The sequence below is a fragment of the Protopterus annectens genome, chromosome 5.part0 (assembly GCF_019279795.1).
Source record: "Protopterus annectens isolate FY-2018-M chromosome 5.part0, PAN1.0, whole genome shotgun sequence".
Taxonomy (NCBI): domain Eukaryota; kingdom Metazoa; phylum Chordata; order Ceratodontiformes; family Protopteridae; genus Protopterus; species Protopterus annectens.
The window spans coordinates 345,085,776-345,110,939 of NC_056735.1; the positions used below are offsets into that span (position 1 = coordinate 345,085,776).

Here is a 25,164-nt window from a genome sequence, read left to right on the forward strand (position 1 = left end):
CCTACTAAATGAACACAAACTAAACATGTCTAGCATTAAAAAGGTTAACATTAAATCATTATTTTTACTGAAGGCAGCTACATCTAAAACATTTACATTAATAAAAAATAGACCACTGATCATATTTAAAACAAAGTGCCTGTGAAAGACTGTTTAAGAGTTACAGACTTTCTGGGAAGAATGCCAAGTTATATACCTCTAAGCCTGTTAGTACAAAAATCTGGGCAAAGCCTGTCAAAAATGGGGGGACAAAGGTCCAAAAATAGGGACATATTTTAAATAGTGTTCTTATAAACTTAGAAATTTGCTAGAGTAATAAGGTTTGCATTAACACACATTTTCTGAAGGATTTGAAGTCTGAAACTTAGATGTGTGTCATTATTTAGTGACTTCAGTCCTCAGATCATCCCAGTGATTTGTCAGAAAAAGACAAATTTTATAAGGAATAGACCAAAAATATGAGGCAAAAATCTAGACAGTTGAGAGGTACACCAAACTGGTCTTGTGAGAAACAGGAGATAAGCAATATGCCTATAATGTAATTTTTATGAGGCAAAATGTGTATTGTGAGAAAAAGCCTTAGCTGTAAGACACAATCACATCATAGGTAGGTATTAGGCTATTGGCCCTAGGGCCTATATAAGCCTAGCCAAATGGTACCCTGGCTTTTGCCACCCAAGAAAATTATTTTCCTGTGCCCCTGTCAAGCAGAGCCACAGAAGTGATCCCCGGGGTGAATTTCCTATCTCCCATCCAATCATCAATATTTTTCTTGAAGAGTGCTAATAAGGAGCTTTGTTTGATATAGATAGGTAGTTTGTTCCAGAGTATGGGAAGTCTCTGAGACAAGAATCTATCCCTCCAGAATGTTCTGTTTCTTGTGGTGACAAGGTTTAGGTTCCTAGAGCGTGTAGCTCGGAGAGATTGGGATTTCTTTACGTGGAGCATGTCCAACAGCTCTGGGTGTGACATAGCTTTGTATGTTAGGCAGAGATCGCTTCTGAGTAGGAGATATGCGACAGAGTAAAGCTGGAGTTTTTTGAGACGGTCTGCGTAGGGCATCTTTTTGAGGCCAGTAATCCTCTTTGTGCCATTTAGATGTATGCAACAAATCAGAAAACCATACTAGGCACCTAGAATGATGAAAGTATGTTAACACTACATATAGCTTAAGGTATGATATAAATTATTTTTTATAGCACATTTTGTGTTCTATGCACATTTGAAATGCAGCAGACCACTGTCATATCCAGATACTGTATGAAAAGCAAGAAACTAGAATCCATAGCTGTAACCTGAGCATTCATACAGCTGATGGTAAAAAGGCCCGGTGTTCACAATTCTGGGATCTGTGATTCAGAGACACATTAGCCACAATGATGAAAGACATAATTATGGGCCGATTTGCATGTTGTCTTTATAGGTTCATAGGTAGGTACTAGGCTATCAGCCCAAGGGCCTACGTAAGTCTAGCCAACAAGGACCCAAGAAAGTTATTTTCCTGTGCCACTGTCGAGCAGAGACACAGAAGTGATCCCCGGGGTGTATTTCCTCTTTCCCATCCACTCATCAAGATTTTTCTTGAAGAGTGCTAATGAAGAACTTTGCTTGACATAGATAGGTAGCTTGTTCCAGAGTATAGGAAGTCTCTGGGACAAGAATCTATTCCTCCAACGTGTCCTGTTTATTGTGGTGACAAGGTTTAGGTCCCTAGAGCGTGTAGCTCGGAGGGATTGGGATTTCTTTAAGTGTAGCATGTCCAACAGCTCTGGGTTTGACATAGCTTTATATGTTAGGCAGAGATCACCTCGGAGTAGGCGATATGCTATGGAGTAAAGTTGGAGTTTTTTGAGGTGGTCAGTGTAGGGCATTTGTTTGAGGCCAGTAATCCTCTTTGTGAGGTACTTCTGTGGCCTTTCCAGCTGCTGCAGATGTCTTCTGAGGTACATGCCAAAAGGGGTGTTGTACTCTATAATGGGTCTAATGAACTGCAGTTAACTACAGTGAAGTAACAGATCAAAACTTCCTGCAGTAATTAACAGTGTTGGCAGTCACATTGTGAAAACAGACCCACACACAATGCAAACATACCACAACCCTGTAACTGCCCCCATGTTATCTGAACATTCCTGATGTTACCTTGTGTTGCCATGTAAATCACAGAAGATTTCAGTCAGTCTTAAATACCATATATTTACCAGAGTTTCTCATATGATATCCTGTTATGTTTTCATGCTGTTAAGACACAAGAAGTAAAAATACATCCTTAGTTTCCAGTGGTTCTCCCCCGATCCACGTATTATTAAATATGTATCTCAGGTGTCTACTAGTTCCCCAGATCCACATGTTGTTAAAGAAGTATCCTTGTTGTCTAGTGGTTTCCACCCAGTGTTGCAGGCTGTGCTTGTTAGTCTAGGAGTGTGCTGAAGTCGGACAGTCACTTCTGACCACATACACACACTTGGGCGCACACACACACACACACACACACACACACACACACACACACACACACACACACACACACACACACACACACACAAAACAGCCCCCACCCCACCCAATGGCATTCATGCTCACATACACCCATATGCGCTCCCCCATCAAACCCCTCTTTACCTCCTTCTCCTACCTCCCAGGTAGACACACACTCACTCGCTCTCACACATGCAGTCTCTTGCATAAACTCATGCACATATCTCCTAACCCTAACTTACCACTAAACTCAGCAGCACTTACTTATACCATGGTAGATGGAAATGGCCAGCTACCACAAGCTGCAAGGAGTGCCTTTGCTAATCTACACATTCAAGCAATTCCATGAATCGTTCTGTATGCATATGCCTTATCCTATGTATTTAGTGTTCCCCCCACCTCATTGTTGCAGGTTCTGCTCATTAGTCTAATGGTGTGTGGAAGTATGACAGCCATTCCAACACACACACACACACACACACACACACACACACACACACACACACACACACACACACACACACACACACACACAAAACAGCCCCCACCCCCACCCAATGGCATTTATTCACACACCCTAATCCTAACCACTCATTATCTTGCTACCTCCCAGGCAGACACGTATTCATGCCCACTCACACTTGCAGCCTCTCACATACACTCACATTCATATCTCCTAGCCCCACCTTACTACTTAACTCCCAAGTCCTTACCTATACAGTGGTGGATAAACATGGGCAACTACCACAAGGTGCAAGGAGTGGCTGTGCTAATCTACATGGTCAAACAGTTCCATGAATCACACTTTGTGTAGATGCCATCTTGGAGGCATTTTTTTTTGGGGGGGGGGGGATGCATGGCAAGTTAGTACATGTGTGTACTCAGGACTACCTCATAAATGTGTAGCACAGCCACAGAGACAGACTGATGTGGTGCTGCACATCTTTGTGCAAAGCCACTGTGTTTGGACTGTCTCTAAATACAAAAAGGTTGCCACATAGTAATCCTTATGAATCTAGCCCATTGCATAGTAATAAAAAGGCAAAACAGCTGTGGGGTATGGATGGAGCCGAAATTAAATTTTCACATCTGAGGACACAAAGCACTTTTGAAGGGAATATTAATACTTCCTTTTATCCTTTCTAGAAGAAATCCACTGTCTCACTAGGATCTGATTTCTGGTTCATTTTTTTATTAGAAGGCTAGAAATTTTAATTCTTCCTTTCTTTGAGATGACTGCAGATTGCGAGAAAGGATGGTTAGTTTTCCATTCTTGTTTTATGCTATGCTAATGTAATAATTGCATAAAAAGTGGAATCTATAATTAAATACACAATTCCTTCATAAAATAACCAGTAAAACATACACAAATGTTCAGACTTAAAGGGGTCCTCTTTCAAGTAAAACAAAACATTTAAGTACAGACTGTATTGCATTCATTTATAAGTACATTTAAAGTAAGGTTAGTCAATGTAAAACATATTTTCCTTTACTTTTGCATTCACTGTAATTGTTCTTGTAAAAGTTTGTCCCTATATCAGGATAAACAAAAATCTGATCTGATGTTGTTAATCTTCATTCATTCTTGACTGTTGGGTCTCGATTCCGTCCTCGGAACTGAGTCAGCTGTTGTAACAAGCTCATGCCAGGCAGAAACTCTCAAGCTAAGGCTTATCCATAGTTCCCCTCTTCCCTTCTCCTCAGATCTCGTTTGTTGCGTAGAGTTTCAGGCCGCATAAGACTGTGCTCTCAAGCTAACTGCTTTATTTTTGTTAATGTATTTCTCCTACCTTTAATATTTTCTTGGTCACTTGATATTCTGTTCCCTAATTAGTGACTATCGGTGTGTGTGTGAGTACTGTTTTACCAAGGTTTACCTTTTGGAATTTCGTAATTACCATAGTTGGTATAGGCCACTCCCTTCCCTCCTACCTTTGATAATTCTCAAATACCATTGTTGGTATTTTCTTCTTAACCCTTCTGGGTATTTCTTTTACTACCATTGCTGGTGCACTAAAAAAAAAAAAAAAAAAAAAAAAATTTCCCTTAACTTGACTTCTTTTCACTGTTTTATGTGTGTGTGCAATGGTGATATGCGTGAATGGCATTTTATTTTGCAGCCTTTATAATGGCCGAGAAAACAAAAGGTGCAACTGGTTTCAAGCAATGTGACAAATGTGGCAGAAAAATGCCCAACTCCGGGCATTTTTCCTGCGTTTATAGTTTGGGGGTGCCACACTTAGAAATTCAGCATCTGTGCAAGTTCTGTAAGGGTTTTAGTGCCTGGACCCTTGCAGAGTGTCACAACAAATTGATCCTAAAAGGTTTGTTAAAAAAACATTTTCTGAGGCTTTGTCTAAAGTGGAGGTGTCAAAACCTCCTAAGAAAGAACCAAAAAAGAGGAACCATTCAGCCCCAATGTCTCCTCAGTCTCAGGAACCGAAGTCCTCCAAGAGCCATGTTTCTTTGGAACCGAAGTCAAAAGAATCCAGATTGGCACTGACAACTGTTTCGGCACCAGAGTCTACGCTCCCTTTCACAGTGCCATCTATTCTTTTGGAACCGACGAAAGTTATCATGGTACTGACCCCTTCAACGGTACCTAAGACCCTCTTGACACCAACAATAGTTTCCCCTATAAAACTGGTCACCCCCCCCAACACAAGCTTTTGGTCAATCAACCTCAGTGCCGAAGGTCAAACATAGCCAGGACTCGATATTCCCCATCCATCGACCCCTTTGTTGGTCAGCGGCTCAGTGCCTTTCTTGAATGCCCTGAATCTTCCTCGGAGATGTCTGTTCATTCCACCAGGAGCCTTTCGAAGCTTGATGTAGTTAGACTGGTGGATTAGCTCTTGGCGGCCAGAGGTATTCCAACCCCATGTAGGACCTCCCTCCCACCCACCCAGAACTGAGGCTTTTTCTCCAAGGACTCCAGCTTATCTTCCTCCTTCAACCTAACCAGAGGATTTGGAGCCCTTGAAACTGACACCTCTACTGGTGCCAGCTTCGTCAGTGCCAATGGTGGGTCTCACCTTGTTCCGAGAATCCATTCCATGAACCTAGGCTCAGTTGGAGCTGACCCACCCATGGGACTGTGACTTGGCTGCTGGCTCTGGAATCCCTAGTACACCACCATTTTTTTCCATGGCACTGTCTATGGTTCCGGTTGTTTTGACAGCTCCAAGGCGTCTTGGGGCTCCTTCTGTGGAGGCGGGCTCTTTGGAGCAGGGTGTGACTCCGGTTCCGAGCTTGTCTTTCTCGGTTCCAGACTCCCATCCTGCCTTCCAGGTTATGGAGAGAGCGCTTGCCTCAGCAGGCTCACAGTTGGCACCCACTCCTTTGGAATGTCATATCAATGTATCCTCGCAGCTGTCACAGTCTACTACATTTGGACAATGAGCATGGGAGCAGAAAGACACCCTACCACAGGGTACCCTCTCTTCAGAGTCCTCCTTAGACCTTCTCCCTGAGGACCCACCCCGTAAGAGATCGTGTAAGAGGAAGCACTTTGATTTTCAAAAAGAATCTCTCACCGAGGATACAGATTACGATGAAGGTGAAGGGTCTCCACAGTCACCCCCTGAAGATGTCTCTTTTGGAGACATCCTGGAAATCTTAAAACAGAGGGGTGATTGGAAGTCCGTCAACTTTTCCTCTGCAAACTTTTCATGCCTGACTTTCTACTTCTTGGGTGACCCCCACCTGCCGATGATTTGGTCAAGCTCATCGTGCAGTGTGCTTGGAAGACCCCTGATACTATAGAGCCAATCCCCAGGAGACTGGACAAAATTATTACTGCACCAGAGGACCATCCCAACTGGTCTAAAGGTAGATGTTATGGTGGTGGCGACAGCCACTAAGAAGGAACTCGCAGAGGAGAGCCCAACTGTTCATCCTCCAAACAGGGAGTCTCAGACAGTGACAGATTTGGGAAATGGGTCTACACTTCAACAACTTTTGCCATATGGTCGTTGAACTTCTTGGCACATTTTACCCATCTTCAAAGGGACCCTGATCACTGACCTCTTAGGCACCTTGACAGGAGCAGTGTCTGACGAGTTACGCAATAAAGTTGCCTCCCAGCTTGCAACCCTAGAATCAATATTCAACTTGTCCATGCAGCTTATTACTCACACAGCCAAAGGGACAGCCGGGCAGCGGGTACAGGCGTTATCATTAGGCATCATGCCTGGATGTGCTTGTGTGATTTTGCGGACCCCTTTAAGTTTTCCTTTGTCAACGCTCCTGTTGATGCTACCTCATTGTTTGGCCCCAAAATCAAAGACACATTAGCCAGGTGTCATAAGGCCAGAAAGACTCTTTCTGTTGTGGGTGTACATTTTTTGAATCCTCAACAACCTTACTCTAGGAATCAGAGGAGTGAAAAGATGTAGTTCAGGAAGTCCCAAGGGCCTTTTCTGGACAACCGTGGCGAGTTTTCCCCCGTGGGGCAGAGAGGAAAACTCATCTTGAAGACGCCTCTCCTGTTCCAGAGGGGGTGCATATAACCAGGGCTCCAGGGATTCCTTCTCTGGACCCCACCAGCGCTCCTGAGTGGCGGCCTGATTGCCTTCCTCTGGAGGTAGTCAGAGGAAGATTGTCTCTGTACCACTTAATCTTGCACTCAATAACAGTGGATTCCTGGGTGCAGATGATCATTTCCAGAGGTTATCATATCCCCTTCGATCTCTATCCAGTGCCACAAAGGTGTATCCCTGATGTTCCACCCAGTCAGAGGGACATGGCAGCACAAGAAATTCAAAAGCTGCTTCAAATGAGAGTCATCCAAATAGTCCCTCCAGACCAAACAGGATCCAGAATTTACTCAAGATTCTTTAGTGCCAAAAAAGACAGGGGCTGGTGGCCAATTCTAGACCTCAGTGTCTTGAACAAGTCTGTTTGACAGGCAAAATTCTGGATGGTCACAGTGCAGTCTATCCTTCCATTTATGGAGAAAGACGATTGGATGTGCTCTATAGAGCTTCAGGATGCGTATTACCACATAAAGATGGACAAACACTCCAAAAGATACCTCGGCTTCTGGCTGGGAGCAAGTCACTACCAATTTCACACACTGCCGTTTGGTCTCAGCACAGCCCCCAGCGTGTTCACCAAATGCATGGCAGTGGTTGTAGCTCATCTAAGGTTACAAGGATTTTGTGTTTTTCCCTATCAAGACGACTGGCTCCTCACCGCCCCACCAGGCATCTACTGCATCATGCCTTGGACTCCATCCTAGACCTTACAGAGTACTTAAGCATTTCAATAAACTGGGAATAGTCAAAGCCGTTACCCACGCAAGAGATAGAATTCATTGGGTCAACATTCAGCACCAATTCCAGTATAGCTTCTCTACCCCTTCACAGGCTACAAAGGTTAAGGTCACAGCTTCAAGTGATACTCTCTCATGACAAAGTCCTGGCTCACTTAGTCTTACAACTTCTGGGGTCAATGGCTGTGACAATCACTGTAGTTCCATTAGCAAGGTACCACATGAGGTTGCTTCAGTGGCTCTTGGCATCACAGTGGTCTCTCTTAACACACCGGATGTCTTACCTAATCCGCATAACCAACTGATGCAAGCAGGATCTAATGTGGTGGATGAACTTAGAACAGGAACTATGGAGTCGCTCTTTCACCCCTGCTCAGCCCAAGGCTATCTATTATGACCACGGATGCATCCCTGATGGGGTGGGGATGGGGGGCATTTTCAGGGAAAGACAATCCAAGACACTTGGTCCCTCTTAGAGGCCAAATTGCATATCAGTCTCCTAGAACTGAGGGCCATACTTCTAGCGTTGCATGCATTTCAAACAACCCTCCCTTTGGGGGCAATTACTATCCAGTCAGACAACATGGCGGTGGTCTGGTACATCAACAAACCGGGAGGAATCAGATCTTACCCCTTATGTTGGGAAGCCCTAAGAGTATGGCAATGGGTGATAGCATCCAACTGCTTTCTGATAACAATGCACATTCCCAGGAATTCCAACGTGATTGTGGACAAACTGAGCAGATGCATTCTCCTGCCTCACAAGTGATCTCTCAATCCCAATGTTGAGATGAAGATTTTTCATTGCTGGGGTCAGCCTTGCTGTGATCTATTTACATCTCCCATAAACCACAAATGTAGCAGCTACTTTGTCCTGTTCCCCCTCAGGGGTAGTCCCCGAGAGATGCTCTTCTACACGATTGCCCCCTGGGACTGATTTACGCCTTTACGCCCCTCCCCTGATTCCCCAGTTCTTGAAGAAAGCCCAACGGTTGAGAAGCAGAGTAATCCTTATTGTGCCTTATTGGCCCCAACAAGTCTGGTTTCCCTTTCTCTGGCCTCACCTGGTTCACCATCCATGGCCTCTGGACCCATCCCCAGACCTTCTGTCTCATCTGCAGGGATGGTCCATCCAAACCTATACAGTCTCAAGCTGATGGCTTGATACCTCCACTTTCAGTAATTGCCAGGCAGAAAAATCTATCTTCCCCAGTTCAGAAGATTCTTCTGGCCTCCCATAAACCATCAACCAGAAAACTTTATCTAAGTAAGTGGAATAGATTTGTCCGATGGTCTTTTGCAGAGAAAACTGACCCTTTTTCAGCCTCACTTGATAAGGTTTTAGAATTTTTGTCAACCATTTTCCAGTCAGGAGCTGCAGCTTCTATTATTAGGGTTCACTTAGCTGTTATTTCCAATTTTCAGAATGGCTTTGGTGACCTTTCCTTAATGTCTCATTGCCTTTGCAATGCCTTTGAAAGGCGTTTTGCATCTGACACCACCCTTTAAAGAACCCATCGAACCTTGGATTTTAACATTAGTTTTACAAAGTTTAACCCGTCAACCCTTAGAACCAGCAGCCACCTGTGATATCAAATTCTTATCTTGGAAGACCCTTTTTCTGGGAGCCATCACGTCAGCCAGGGGAATATCACAACTGCAAGCCTTATACATGAAACGTCCATACATTATTTTTCACAAAGAGAGAGTATCACTTAGGACCAGCCCCTCTTTCCTTCCCAAGGTTGTATTGGATTTAAATATTAACCAAACTATAGACCTACCAGTTTCCTTTCTCAAACAAGGGAGAATATTGCTTACATTTGTTGGATGTGCACAGACAATTATGTTTTTACTTGAATAAAATGAAGTTATTAGAAAATCAGACCAACTGTTTCTGTCCTTTCCAGGTACTAAGTTGGGCAAACCAGTTTCCAAATTTACCTTATCAAAATGGTTGAGAGATTGCATCACCTTTGTTTACGACCAAAATAAACTGAATCTATCAACAAAAGTCAAGGCTCATTCTAGTAGATCAGTTGTCACTTCAGTAGCCTTCCATTCTAGAGCTTGTATGGATGAAATTTGTGCAGTGGCCACTTGGGCTACCCGCATACCATTATCACTCATTACAAATTGGATGCAGTCTCTAGGGGAAGAGCATCCTCTGGCTCTTTGGTGCTCAGGAATATCCCTCCATAGGCCCTCCCAGGACATAAAGTAGCTAGGGACTCTGTCCCAGCAGTCAAGAATGAATGAATGAAGGTTAACATCATCAGATAAAGAAGTTATGTTCTTACCATAATGTTCCATCTGTGTTGTTGATCTTCATTCATTCTTGACATCCCACCCTCCAACCCTCTCCAAAGACTCCTGGAGGTTTGGACCTAGTCCTGGTATTGCCGTAGGGCAGTTGCTCAGACAAAGCTTCTACTTTTATTTCTACCTTTACTTCAACGGGCAAAATTCGATCTGAGGAGAAGGCAAGAGGGGCACTATGGGTAGCCTTAGCTTGAGAGTTTCTGGCTGGGGTGAGTATGTTACAATGGCTGAGTCGGTTCCGAGGACGGAACCGAGACCCAACAGTTAAGAATGAATGAAGATCAGCAACACAGATGGAATGTTATGGTAAGAACATAACTTCTTTTGACTTTTATATACCTGTATGTGCTGCATAAAAGCCATTGTAAGTCCCCTTTCTATTAAGTTTGTTTTATTCCCACACATACTTAACATCTCTTTAGGCTAGATGATCACCTCTACAGATACCTAGATTCCAATCCAATTACTGTATTATATTATTGTTAGACAATAAAATGCCCTAAAACCTTCTTATTGCTTTAGTTCCACATGGAGTATATATTACCCTCACAGAACAGAAAGAATATTGCATATAAAAATATTGGAGCACCTTAATAAAATATGTGAAAGAAACTTATTAAATGCATTGACTAAACAGTGTGGAAACGGATCATACTGCCACTTTTACATTTCATATTTTACAAGTTATTGCAAGGCCCTCACTTAGAGGAGAAAAAAATTAATTGATGTGACAAAAAGAAAAGCTGCAGAGATTGCTAAAGGCCACAAAGGGCATAGGCCTCTTTTATGCGTACTCAGTTATGCCATTTTTAGGTAGCAGAGACTTGCTGAGTTGGATTAAAATTGTGATGAACAAAAAACATGATTGATTGAACTATGTTCTTTGTTTTAAATGTTTAATTTTACTTCAAATACACTCCATTTTAGTCAATCAAAACTTGTGCACGTTTACTGATTTCTTATTTTTTATGAAAGTAGTATAGCATATAGGGCAAATTTTGTGTTTGTTTGAAGTGCTTTCTTAATTTTGTTAACTCATTCAGTTAAATCTGCTGAATAATTACCATTGAACAAGTAAATGTCCAGGAGAGAAGAAGGTTATGTCACACTTGATGGAAAAGGGGACTCCTCGGAATTTTATAACACCTATACTAAATGTACACCACTGTGAGTGAACCGACAACAGAGACATAACTCACACCTTTTTCCTTCTAATTTTAGTTTTCCTACTGATATTCTTGCAGCTTTAAATATTGAAAGGGACTCATAAAGGCTGCCACAAAGTATAGACTACATGTACACTTAGTGTAATCTTTCTGAGTGACTGGAAAACACAAAAAAATGTGATAAGAATATTCTTGAATACATATCGTGTACACTTAGTATAGGCTTTATTGAATCTGGCCCAGTATTTATTTTCTTTCCCTCTTTTTGACATTATTTATTTTCTTTCATCCTTTTGGTACTCATCTCATTTCTAGTTTATCCCCTTCAGTCCATCTTCTACAGGTGTGGTTTCATGAAGTGGCTAAGGTTTAAAGTGGTGGCTTTCTACTTTCCAGTACAAGCCCGCTCACTACAGAATATTCTGTATTTTCCAGGCAGCATGAGTTTATATACCAGATTGGTCAGCACTAACCACTCTAGAAATCTTAGCTTTTGTTGCTCTGTGTCTTTCAGGAGTGCTGGTGGCTGACTGTAATTTTATGTTTTCTGTTAATGGTGCACTCATTTGGTGACTGGAAAAAAAAGAACAAAGTAGACATATTTATTATTCCTTAGTTGATATTTTATTTTGAGATACCTGTTGGATGCTTCTGGCGTGCTTTGTGAGCTTTGTAAAATTAAGACCTACTGATGATATTTTTATTTTCATGTATTTATTTTTAATGCAATAGATAAGCTAACTTATTTTACTGATAAATGTATTTTTCATGCTGTTTTTTTCATTATTCAAGTCTTCTCTGTGCTCAGTGATGGTTAGAAGCAATGCATCATATCCACATGTATTGTAATCAGATAATGTTATAAATAAACTTAAGACTCCGAGTGTGCCAGTAGATTTCCCTTTTTTGGCTGGAAACTTTTTACTGTAATAAAAATTTGACAGAAAAACAGAATACAAAAGAGATTTTATTCAAAATGTTTCATGACACTTTATGTTTAGAGTCTGCTTCTGCCGCTGGAGTAGAAGTCTGTCTTTTTATTATTCTGGGTCATTTCACAAAATTATTTTTTTTTTTGAAAGTGGTCATTTTTGTTAAATTTCTAGAAGAGGAAGGGGCATTGTCCAGTTTTAGGGAGAAGCCAGTGGTTTAATAATTCAACCCCCTATCATCAGGTACAGTCTTCAAAAGTTAACTTACCTCATTTCTTCTATACAAAGGTTGCAGAATATGTCATCTTGTATCACTGTGCATATATCTCTTTCACCTTTTTGTTATTATCCTTTTATCTACAGAATCCATCTTTATAGGTCAGATTGATAAACCATTTGAAAGAATTTATTGTTGAAGGATTACTGAGAACAGGCTACATGATAAAAACTCTTGAACATTTATTTTGCATGTCTTGATGTCAGGAGTATCCAAAGCTACTTCTTGCCAAAAATATGATAGGAGTTCCATCCTGTTTCAGGGATCAGGGCTTAAGTTATATTGTTACTATTTTCCAGTCACCAAGAAGAATGATTGGAACCCTAGTCTACATTTCTTAGACCTTAATGAGGAATTTATGTCTGACAATTCTGAATAGTAACCCTACAACATTTTTTCTGGTATTCCTGAGTGTGGCAGAACTGAACCTCTAGAATACCTATTGCTGCTTTCGATGGATTACTGGTTACCTAGCCTGTTCAATGTCTTATCAGAGTGTAGCTTTAGAGTGCATTCAGGACACTGTGAAAAGTAGTAGATTTCAGAGGGGAACTGTTTGTTACAGCATTTAACAAAAAACATCATGAAGATAAGTATGCATTCTGATGCTGTATCTATGGCAAGCTCGAATTAGATCTAAAAATTTCCCAGATGATATCAGAGCCCAAATGTAGTGATGTTTTACAGGGAACCATCTGTTAATATAGCCATCCCCTGAGTAGCTGTTTTAGTGGAGCATGGAGCAATGCAAACTCTCATATTCTTATATATATATATATATATATATATATATATATATATATATAAAGAGGTTGCACATATTGCCAGCTGGTCAGTCAGTACTCGGGCAGCACTATGTATGTTCTTGGCTGTAAAGTGGCCTCAGGTATCAAATAATTAGTTGAAATAGTCCTTGCTGATCAAAATAAGTGCACTATTTATTCAGATTAGTTAAGTGCTTTGGTCTCATACAAGACTTCATCAGAACTGATACAAACTTTTAAAGCATCAGTTAAAAAATCTAACGTGATTTAATTGGTACTTAATTCCTGTTCCCACATTACATCATTTCCTCTCCAGACAAAAATACTGTGTTTACGACCAATCTAATTATAAAATACAATATAGTCTAAAAAAACGTGCATAAAACATTTTGGATTGTTAAATTCATCCATTATATGTGTGTGTGTATATATATATATATATATATATATATATATATATAGATTAACTTCATAATCTCTAAATACTGAAACATTGAATTTCAATATCTTGAGACCATAAAACTGAAACTACAAAACCCGAGCCTAAAACCGCGAAATTCAAAAACTCAAACAAACCGCACACACCACACATACATCAAAACTCCCACATCACAATTTAAAACACAAAACTGCACACATACACAACTCATACACACACAAGCAGGGGGGCAACCCCCCTGCACCCCCCCACTTATATATACTAACTCCGAGATGGCACATACAAGAAACAAAAGCAAACTCACACATGCACATTCTCCAGTCCCTCACACATATCAAACATATCAGCACACTCACATACACTCTACCTCCCACTCAAAACCCTTAAAAAACACTCACTTACCTGACATAACACCTAGATCCACACACGACGCCGCTCACCATCAACACACAAACCAGGAAACAACGTAGCAAAAGTCCATAACCGCGAATTCGAGATATTCAAATTCGATTATGAACTTTCGCTATTTTCAACATTCAGCTTTATAGTTTCGAGATACTGAAATTCGACATTTCAGTATTTCGTGATAATAAAGTGTTATATATATATATATATATATATATATATATATATATATATATATATATATATCCATGATAATGTATTTAATTTTATTAGTAATTAGTTATTTAAATAATTAAATAATACTTTACTTAATATGAATAACTTTATAAAAATACTTTCATTTAAATATTAACGTGAAACAAGATATTTTGGAGGTGATAAACATTAAGTTAGGGAAGTTGGTATGTCTCCATAAAATACACACTAAAATAACCCTTAGAAATTAATGAGCTGCCTTGTTTTATGTCTTTCATAACTTGACAGCTCTTAATTTCAACACTGGGGCCACGGAAACTTAATCTAGGAGGACTACTTGCATTACGCTTCTGCTACCAAAGAAGTGCACAGTGCTCTAAAAAAGTTTCCCATTGCCCAGCTCTTTGGTTTCTATCCACCTGTTCTAAAATCCAAAATGTAATATTACTATTAATATATCCAACAGAGTGCTTATAAAAGGCATTAGCTTCTACTTTCTTTCTAATATCTTTATAATGTTCATAAAGTCTTACTCTTAAAATCCCTGTCTGTTTTGCCCACATAAAACAGAATGCATGCTGTACAATAAGCCAAATAAACTACCCTTTACTTAAACAATTGAAATATTTATACCCTTTTAAAAGTTGTTCAGTATTAGGGATATTTAATGTTTCATTGTCAACCATATAAGTATATTGCTTACATATACTGCACTTAAAAGTCCCCCTTAATTTTGTATTTTTTAAATCATTTTTAACCTTGGTACCTTTTTCTAAGATTTTTCTAACTTTATTTCCCCTCTTATAAGTGTATAATAAGAGCTGTTAAAAATCTCAAGGCTATTAGGTATTTTTGAAAACCTCTGCCAATTTCTCAAAATAATATTCTGAATACCTCTGATATCTTGATTATAATGCAGAATAAAGGACCTAGTATATTCTGGATTTTTTCTGGTGGTCACATTATCTTTATTATTTACCATACATTGATCACCAATTTTCTCAAGCAAAGGAATGAACTTAGTTCCCCACCTTTTTCAAATCTATTCATTAACTTTAGTTACCAACCCCCTAGAATAACCTGTTTTCAAAAAAGTCCTTAATTCTTACACCTTTATACACAAAATCTTTAAACCGGGGCGGGGGGTGGGGGGGGGGTCATCTTAGCTGCACTCTCTAGTTGCCCTTTAATGATGTTTCTCTTTTGGTGGGGTGGGTGGTCACTATGGTAGTGCAGGTGTGAGTTAGAGAAATGTTCCTTCCTATACAACTTAGCAGTACATTTATTGCAATTCACTTTTTTTCTGAATAGTCATTTCAAGATAATTAACCTCATTCTTATCATTTTGATGGGTGAACTTTAAAAATTCAGTAGCACTGTTTATAATAGTACAAACATACTAGTCATTGGTGACTCAATTGTGAGATACACTGATGTCCCCCTCACCAGGCTCAACAAGGAGAAGGTCACAGTCAGTTGTCTGTCTGGTGCTAGAATCCACCACATCATGCACACACTTAAGTCTTTCCATAACAAGTACAAGTATGACTCTGTCATTGTCCATGTTGGTGTGAATGATTTGAGACATACCTCCCTGGACTATATGAAGAGAGACATGATTGAGCTCTCAGAGTATGTGTCCCAGTCAGGTATGACCCTAGCCCTAAGCAGCATCCTACCTTCACTCAGAATGTTACCACAATAACAACAAAAAATAATTGACTTCAGCAATTGGCTTAGTTTCTGGTGTCATTCCAAGGGGATTCAGTATCTGTCTGCCTGGGATTACATGGTTGACAGACCTTGATGCTTTGCTGAGATGACCTTCACCTGCCACCCCTGGGATTCCGGGTTCTGGCCAATGCTCTTGCCTCCCCCATTGTGCCTTTTTTAGGCAGTGTCTCAAAGACAAATCTCCCAACATAAAAGATCTGTCCAAAAGCAAATTGAAGGTCATGCTGCTTAACATTAGAAACCTTAACCTGAAAATGCAGTCACTGGAGGCTCTCCTTGCACTGGAAGATGCCGATGTCTGTGCAGTCATGGAAACTTGGTTCAGGGCTGCGGAGAACACCCCTGCCTTACCAGGCTACACCTCATTCCACACATTCTGACCCCAAAATGAGGTCAGGAAGACAAAGGTTGGTGCAGTCTCTATCTTCATTAAGGACAGGCACACCTCCAGATTGGTTTGCCAGCATGATGAGTTGGAACTACTCCAGGTGCAACTGACAGCTGGCAAGACACCCATCCAAGTTATAGCCAGCTATAGACCCCCTTCCATGACTCAGTACACCCACTCCTCTTACCTGGATCTGCTTGACTGCATCCAGGTACCCCCTAACACCCGGATCCTTGGTGACTTCAACTACCCCACCCTAGACTTGGTGAACTATTCCTGCACTAATGCACTCTCTCAGCAATTCCTTGACTTCATAATTTCTAATGCAAAAGGGGAGATGACATTCTGGACTTGGTTGTCACCAACATGGGTGACCACTGCACCACACCCATAGTATGTTCTTTCCTGGTGATATCAGATCATCGGACTGTCTAGTTCAAAGTTTCTATCCCCCCCCCCAGCCATAATCAAGCTAAAAAACTTCTCAAAAGCTGATTACAACCTCCTAAGAGAGGGTATCTGTAGCTTCACACCACCTCCCCCCTCAGAGGCTGCAGACAACTATCCTGAACAGTACACCAGTGCAGATGACAAGCACCTGTGCAACTGCATGGACTCAGCCATACCCAACAGAACTAAATCCTCCTCCTCAAGGAAACATAAACCTGTTTGGTGGACATCCTCTATCGACAGATTTTACAACAAAAGGAAGAAACTGTTGTCCAAAGGTAAAAAGGAACAAATTCCAAACTGGAAAAACTCCCTCCTGACCCTCAACAAGCAAATTAGATCACTAGTGAAAACCTCCAAAGCCAATTATGAATCAAAACTAGCTCCAAAACAAAGACAAACCACAAAGCCCTCTTCAGTTACATCAGGAACCTCCATGGAAAGCCCAGGTTTGTTCTGAATTAGTACTTAATAATATCACTTACACTGATCTTGTTGACTTAGCCAGCCTGCTAGCAGATAGGATTAGTACAAACTTCACCTCCTGTCCCCCCAAAGGCTCTTTCAACATCCCCAATACTTTTCCCACACCTCACATCTCCATAGATTGTGATAAAGGCCATATCCAAGGCAAAGAACACAGCTTCCATGGGACCTGATAGTATCCCAGGCTGTATTCTGCACCATTTCCAGCAAGAACTGGCTTCACCATTGAGTACCTATCAACCACAGCCTAAGTACAGCCTTTATTATACCAGAATGGAGAACTGCCATTGTCATCCCCCTGCACAAAGGTGGTGCCACTACTGACCCTGGAAACTGGCACCCCATTAGCTTGACAAGTCTGATCTGTAAAGCCATGGAGCTTATTATTATGGATCTCATAAACAAAGACATAGAAAATTTCCAAGCACTTGACCCCACCCAGTTCGGATTCATCAAGGGCAGATCTTACCTGTTGAACCTGGTTGACTTCTTTGAGACTGTCACCAAGGCCCTGGATGAGGGAAGGTAAGTACATCAGGGGCAGCTCATGCCATCGGACTGCCGGACTGCAGCCCCCTCAAGAAAAAAGAAAAAAAGACTTTTTAGTTTTACTTATTAATTTTTTTTACTGTCTTTACACTGAGTCTCTCATCTCTTATCAGCCGGCTCCTTTACGCCGACTGACTGAGCATGCGCACTTTCGAATTCCGGGTTGCGGCGGTTTTAAAAAATAAGTTTTTTTTTTCTCTTTCTTAGAGATCCAACTCCAGCGCTGCAGTCCGGATAGCGAATTAAGGCATCAGTGTGATGCCCAGCAGTCTATGTGGTTCCAAACCGCATAGAATTGGAAGGGGTACGGACTGCCACGTCCGCAGGCACATGCATGGGCTAAATGGCTGCTGATTGGTTCGCTCTCTTCCCGGGCTTTATGTGCTGGGAAAAGAGCGAGAAGCAAACAGTTGCAGCCAGTTTCGGTTGTGGACTTGTCTTGTGGTGGAACAGGTGGATTATTAATATTATTTTGTATTTTATTTGCTTGCCTAATTTCGTTTGCTGGACGTGACACAGGCACACAGCAGCTGAAGAAGTACAGAGTTTCTTTATCTTTTCTTCTTGGTGGTACATATATCATATCTCTCAACTGCAGATTTTGGCAGAATGTCCAGATTTTTGCTTCATATTTACTTAGTGCCAGCTGCTATACCGTTAATTGCTTATTTAGGAACTAGACCATAGGCCAGATATCAGTTGCAGACAGTCTGAATACAGAAACAAGAGTCTTAAGTCAAACATTTCTACCTAAATGTTCTTTGTTAAATGAGGTCGCTTAAGTTACTATTTAACTCTCAGACTTTTGGCTGGAATTTTTAAATGTTTCATTTGTACCTGATGTTTCTTTACTTCAGAGCTTAGCTTTGATTCATTTGGAATACCATTGTTTATATAGCTCATATCCTGGCTTTATAACTTATATTTTAGTTGTATTTTTATTAATATATTTATGAATCCAATTTCTGCTACTACAGAATCATATATTCACAGAAAATACCTATCAAAGAAATTGCTTTATTCTGGATGACATTCAAACTGGAATGCAAACTAATGAGAAAACAACATTTCTAGTCCCCATTTGAAAAAAAAAAAAAAAAAAAGAATAGAATTCTAACTGCTGAGAAAGGAAGACATTAAGAGCATCAGTTGATTGCAGTACCCCTGGGGCGGGACACGGGACTGTGCAGATGTGATCATGTCCATTTATTATAGCCTACTATAAAAAGTCAGTACTTTAGAAGAGCTGTGTATCATATGCAGTGAGGGAGCTGCCCTCCTCTTCCCCCACCATGTTGTATGTGCAAAATCAGCTCTTATTAAAATATTAATAATAATAATAATCCAGTAAATCCTCTGCTTCCACCTGCATTATGAATATATTGAAAAAGTATGCAGTTCTGGAAGTAGGTAGGGTTTATATCGGGTTTGCTCCTGCATATCCTGTGGGTACTGCCAGTAAGTATAACCCTCTATGTTTCCAATTAAAAACATGGAAGGCAAACTAACAAGAAAAGAAAACTATAATTCCTGATTATGGTGCTGTGTCCTTTGATTTAGTTTCCTTATTCATATCATGCAATGTTTCTTATAGCAGTCAAACGTTTAAACAGTCCTTAAATTTCTCTCTCTTGCAGCTGAAAACTTCAAATTCCATTTCCATGCTCGTTTTTACTAATAGACGTATTATTATTTGCAAGGATATTTCCTTAAAAATGTGATAGCATACTCATCAAACGTGGCAAAAACACCATGTAATATATGTGAAACAAAGCAGTGAGTCTTTAAGAAGTGTGCAGACAGATATAGCAAACATGGTACACAGTTAAATGTAATATTCATGAAATCAAATAAGCAGCAAGTCTAAGAAACTGTTTAGTGAACCAGCAGAGTTTCTTTTACACTCATTTTAAAAGAGAACATTGCATATAATCTTCTTTTACTAAAATATATTAAGGTTACCTATCTAAGTAAGCAAACTGCTTAATAAAGGGCAGTACGTTAATATGCATTCCTGAGAATGTAAACTAGTGAGCAACAGAAAAATAGTGTGACTCATGCAGAGGCATAGTAGTGCCATCCTTTAGCATCTGAATTTGTAATTGTGGATTAATTTTTTCTTTCCCTTTCAGCAGTTTAATTTCCTTTTCTATTTCTTGTTGCATTTCTCAGTATGAGTCATGCGTCAGTAGAAGCCATTTACATATATCCTATGTTACCTCTGATTCAAGAGGTTTAAGGTATCACACAGTGGAAATTCTAGTTTAGCTATATTTTTCTTTTTGTGTTTTTAACCAATTGTTTTTTCTGTGTGACCTTTTTAAACATTGTTTTAGTTTGTTGGGATAGTTTGTAGACACCCTTATGTTTATGGATATCAGTTGGGTATGACTACCCTGTGTTTCCAAAAGTCAAACATTCCTCTTATGCTGTGCTGATGATGTAATAAGAAGGCAGAAACATGCATGTCCACAGCTAGAGGGGTCTGGCTTTATTGCCTGACATTGTCCATAAAAAGACATAAAAGAAAAAAGTCATGGACATTCAGAATTGCCATTTAGCTGAAACACCTGATATCCTTGAAGGGTAATTCATATATATCCCATGTTGTCTCTGATTCAAGAGGTTTAAGGTATTACACAGTGGAAATTCTAGCTTTGCTAGATTTTTCTTTTTTTGTTTTATTACCATTAGACATGAGATAATCTCCAAAAAAGAAATGTAAAATTAAAAATATATAATGATATAAAGCCCTTGCTTTTGTTTTGGAGGCCATGGATGCTTTTAGTTAATTAATAATTGACTTTCTTGTGACTTATTTTAGCTTTTTTGTTGCAGTCTTCATAATCTTTCCATTGCTGGCTGACACTAGCCTGCTTATTCATTTGTTTGTAATTTAGAGGAGTGAAGTTTCTTTAGGTTTGTAAGCAGCACTCTGTGCTGAATATAAGGAGCAAGAGCAGAGGCTGTTCTATCTGAGGTACTGGCAGTGCCATAGTTCATAGGTACAATCTCAAGGTTGTGAGTATGAGATCAGTTCTCTTCTGGGGAATGCATGCTCATGCTTGGTACATCGATACTGCGAGGGGTACACTGAGCAGACTTGAGTCTCTTCAGGAAGAAGAGATGCTATGAAGACAAAATGATAGTAAACAAAAGAGGCACATTATACATACATAGGGTCCATGGTAACTACAGCACTACTTTAAATGATGCACAGCAAGACAGCCTGTGCACCCACAGGATATACAATGCACAGACATTAGCTGTGCACTCACAGGATATATAATGCACAGACGTTAGCTGTGCACCCACAGGATATATAATGCACAGACATTCAGACAAGCACAGATTTTATCTCGTGGACTTCTACTCTGGGATGGATGTCATTATCCCTTTGTTTTATTGCCACAGAGAGTTTTTTTTGTAGAAGGACTGACAGGCAATGCATGTATCAGGTATGTTTGGTCTAGGGTCTAAACTTCTGCAACAATGTATGGGAAACAGAAAATTTATCGTAGGACTGTCGTCTGTACTACAAATGGACAGGTACAGTTCTAAAATGCTTTATCCCATCTATGGGTCTCCTCAAATTATCTATGGTATGATCCCAGTCATTCTTATTTGGGGTAATATATAATTATCAAACATACGATGGGTAAGGCCAGTCTGTAACCAAATGGGATAGGTTATTTCAAGCCAGAGAGGGAAAATGGCTGGGCTTAAAATGTCCCGCAATGGCAGATAGCCTAGTACTTACTTATGGACCTATGTACAAGTAGTATGTTTTAAAAAAGTGAAGCATTTTCTTGATTAGACTTTACGTTATGTAACAGTCCTGTATATAAGTGTTACGTCCTTTGCCACATGCTACTGACCTTCTATTAAATGGATTCTTTGGAGTCATGCAGCGCTGGCAAACTTTTATGATTTGTCTTGTCTATTGCTCTGTGAGATCTCATATTGCTCATTTTCTGTTTAATGTCTGCAGATGCTTTATTATTTATTACTCACTAAGAAAAAAATGGAGTTGTCCCATCAAAGAAATTATTTAGCAAACCGAATACGAAAGGATCACTTAAACGCTCTTAGTGTGAATATGTATGACATTTTGTCTGGTTTCTATTTGTTTTGTTTTGTTCAGAGTGCATCCCTGTATTCCAAAAATAACACAACGCACTCTAATAAAGGAAGTGGTAAGTGTTCAAACCGTGTGTATGTGTGTGTGTGTATATGTATGTAACAATGTGTGCTGTGTAGAGTATTCAGCATGCGCCATACTGACTGAGCATTTATTTCATGTAAATAAGTAAGCATGTCAAGCATTGATCCCATTGCAAAATAGCTCCACCCCTTTTAGCTGACCACGCCCCTTCCAATTGGCCCCACCCATTCAGCTGTCTCCTGCAGCCCCCCTTTGATTTGAAGTCACCAGCCACCACTGAAGTACATACAGCTTACCTTGACTTGGCCAAGGCCTTTGACACAATCCCTGACTTGGGCATCATCGAAAAGATAACACAGCTTGGTGTAAATCCTTATCTCATCAGGTGGGTGGCCAACTGGCTTACCAACAGGACCCTAAAGGTCAAAATAGTCACCTCCACCTCTGATATGCAGACCTGTCAATAGTGGAGTTCCACAGGGATCTGTCCTGGGACCCCTTTGTTTGGCATCTACTTCACAGAGGTCCAGGCAAAGACAAAAGACCTGTGGCTGATTGTAAGTTGGCTGCTGTCATTGACACCCCAGATGATGTTAAAATACTGCAAGAGGGTCTCACAACAAGTAATGACTGACCAAAGTCTTGGCCTCAGGCTAAATGCAAAAAAGTATATCATCATACCATTCAGCAAAAACACGGCCCCTACTGATTGCCACATCAATGGCAACCCCCTAAACACGCAATCTGTGGTGAGAGACCTGGGTACTCGGGTTAATAAAAATCTCACATTCGACCATCATGTAACAGCAGCATTCAGGAAAGCCTTTTACTTTGTTCACCTCATAAGTAAAGGGATTGCATCAAGAAAAAAGAAGGTTATTACCTCTCTATACTCCTCCTTCATTAGACCAATAATTGAGTATAACACCCAGTTTGGTATGTACTTCTCCAAACATCTGCATCAACTGGAAAGGCCACATAAATACCTCACAAAGAGAATCCATGGCCTCCAGCACCTGTTCTGTGTGGACAGGCTCATATCACTATCACTCTACTCAGTATCATACAGATTGCTCAGAGGTGATCTGTCTCTCACCTACAAGGCAATCTCGCACCCTACCCTACTCGAGATTCTCCATATCCGTAAGCCTAACTCCTCATGCATTACCTGCTCAAAAGGCCTGAATCTATTACATAACATCAACAAAACTTGCTGGAGAGACAGGTTTGTCTCCCAGAGGCTGCCCCGTCTCTGGAATAGACTTCCCCATACACGTCAAACAGCGTACCTCACTGACCCTTTTCAAGCACAACCTTGATGAGTGGATGGGAAACCACAAATTTATACCAGGGGTTCCACCTGTGTCCCTCATTGACAGGTGCTGGCTGAGGTTTCTTTTTGGGGATAAACTCTTGGCTAGGCTTGTAAGGGCCTCATGGTCATTAGCCTAGTAACCGCTTATGATAAAATCCAAAAATTCCTTTATTTCTCAACTGGTCCATTCCATATCATAAACATCATATTTAAAAAACTTAGCTATAGTGATATAAACCCTATATACACCTTTTCTTAAGCATATTTATATTTTGATTGATTCTTGGGATTTTTTAATGAAAATTGCAGAAGACTTGTGTCAGACTTCAACTCTTTTGGTTGCCATTGATGTTGTTGACTTGTTTTCTGTCACTTCCCATGAAGAAGTTTTACAGTGGTTTAAAAGGTTTTAAAATAAATGTGAATTTTTGAAAGATAATGAACCAAGGCTTCTGGTGGAATGTATGGAAATAGTTTTACCTAACAGTTTTGTTTGTTTATCAAATTTGCCATCAAAATAAAAAAAAAATGAAGTGTATGGCAATGGGCTCAGCCTGCGCCCCAATGTATGCTAACATGGTATTATATCATTGGGAGCAGGAACATGTGTTCAGATACCAATATATGGGGTTCGCACCACTATATTTACAGTTTTTAGATGATATATTTGTGATATGGAATGGACCAGTTGAGAAACTGAAGGAATTTTCAGATTCGGGTGGTGCAGTGGTGTAGCGGTTAACATTGTTGCCTTACAGCAAGAGGTTCTCCAGTTCTATTCTCAGCTGGGGTGCCTTCTGTGGGGAGTTTGCATGTTCTCCCTGCGTTCGCATGGGTTTCCTCCGGGTACTCCAGTTTCCTCCCACATTCTAAAGACATGCATTTGGAGCATTTCTCCCCGGGTCTCCACTGAAACAGGCTCTGTGGAACCTAGTCAGACTTTCCCAGTCAACAAATGTTAAATAAATAAATAAATGTTATAAATAGTATTACTGATTTTTTAAAAGTTTACGCATCATTACAAGAATGAGGTTAATTATCTTGATGTGACCATTCAGAAAGATGTGAATTGCAATAAATTTATTTTTAAGTTGTATAGGAAGGAACATTTCTCTCATTCATACCTGCACTATCATAGTAACCACCCACACCACCAGAAGAGAAACGTCATTAAAGTCATCATAAGTCATCTACAAACCTCTTATATAATTTCACGTATTCAGAAAATGGATTACTATGAAGAATGTGTCTTTCTTCCCACTCTGCCACAGCTATGTTTGTTTAACTATTGGTGCATGGGGTGCCCATGCCCACCCCCCACTGTTGCCAGTAGATGTCTGCTTCAAACATGAAGACATTATGCTCAAGAACTATTTTCAGTAGTGTGCAAATAAATTCAGTTCTGTTCTCTGTGTAGTCTGTTTCCTTGGTCAAGAAATTTTTAACTAAAATTATACCTAAAACATTAGGAATAACAGTAAACAGACTTTGCACATCTATCATAACCGTGATCTACTTACTATTAGTCTTTTCTTGGCTCAAATATTGGCTCAAAGTGGTTAGAACATGCTCAGTATCTTTGAGCACAGCTGGTGCTTTTTGTAGAAGCCTCTTTAGTTGTCGTTCAGTATAAATGGAGGCTAGTTCTGTGGCCCATCCTGCTCCAGCCACTATTGGTCTCATCGGAGGATCTGTTGGATGCTTATGAACTTTAGTAAGTCCATTGAAAACTGGTATAACCAGATGTTCCACATTCAGAAATTCAAGTAATTCTGCTGTAATCATATTATTCCTATCCAGACTCATAAGTATGCTTTTAATAGAGGT

General features: G+C 40.2%; 1 protein-coding gene across 3 annotated transcripts in view; it reads left to right on the top strand.

The window, feature by feature from the left end:
* Window positions 1-25,164, top strand: part of LOC122802621 (cyclic AMP receptor-like protein A) — a 3,720,933-nt gene that overhangs the window by 826,620 nt on the left and 2,869,149 nt on the right. The window lies entirely within an intron of this gene.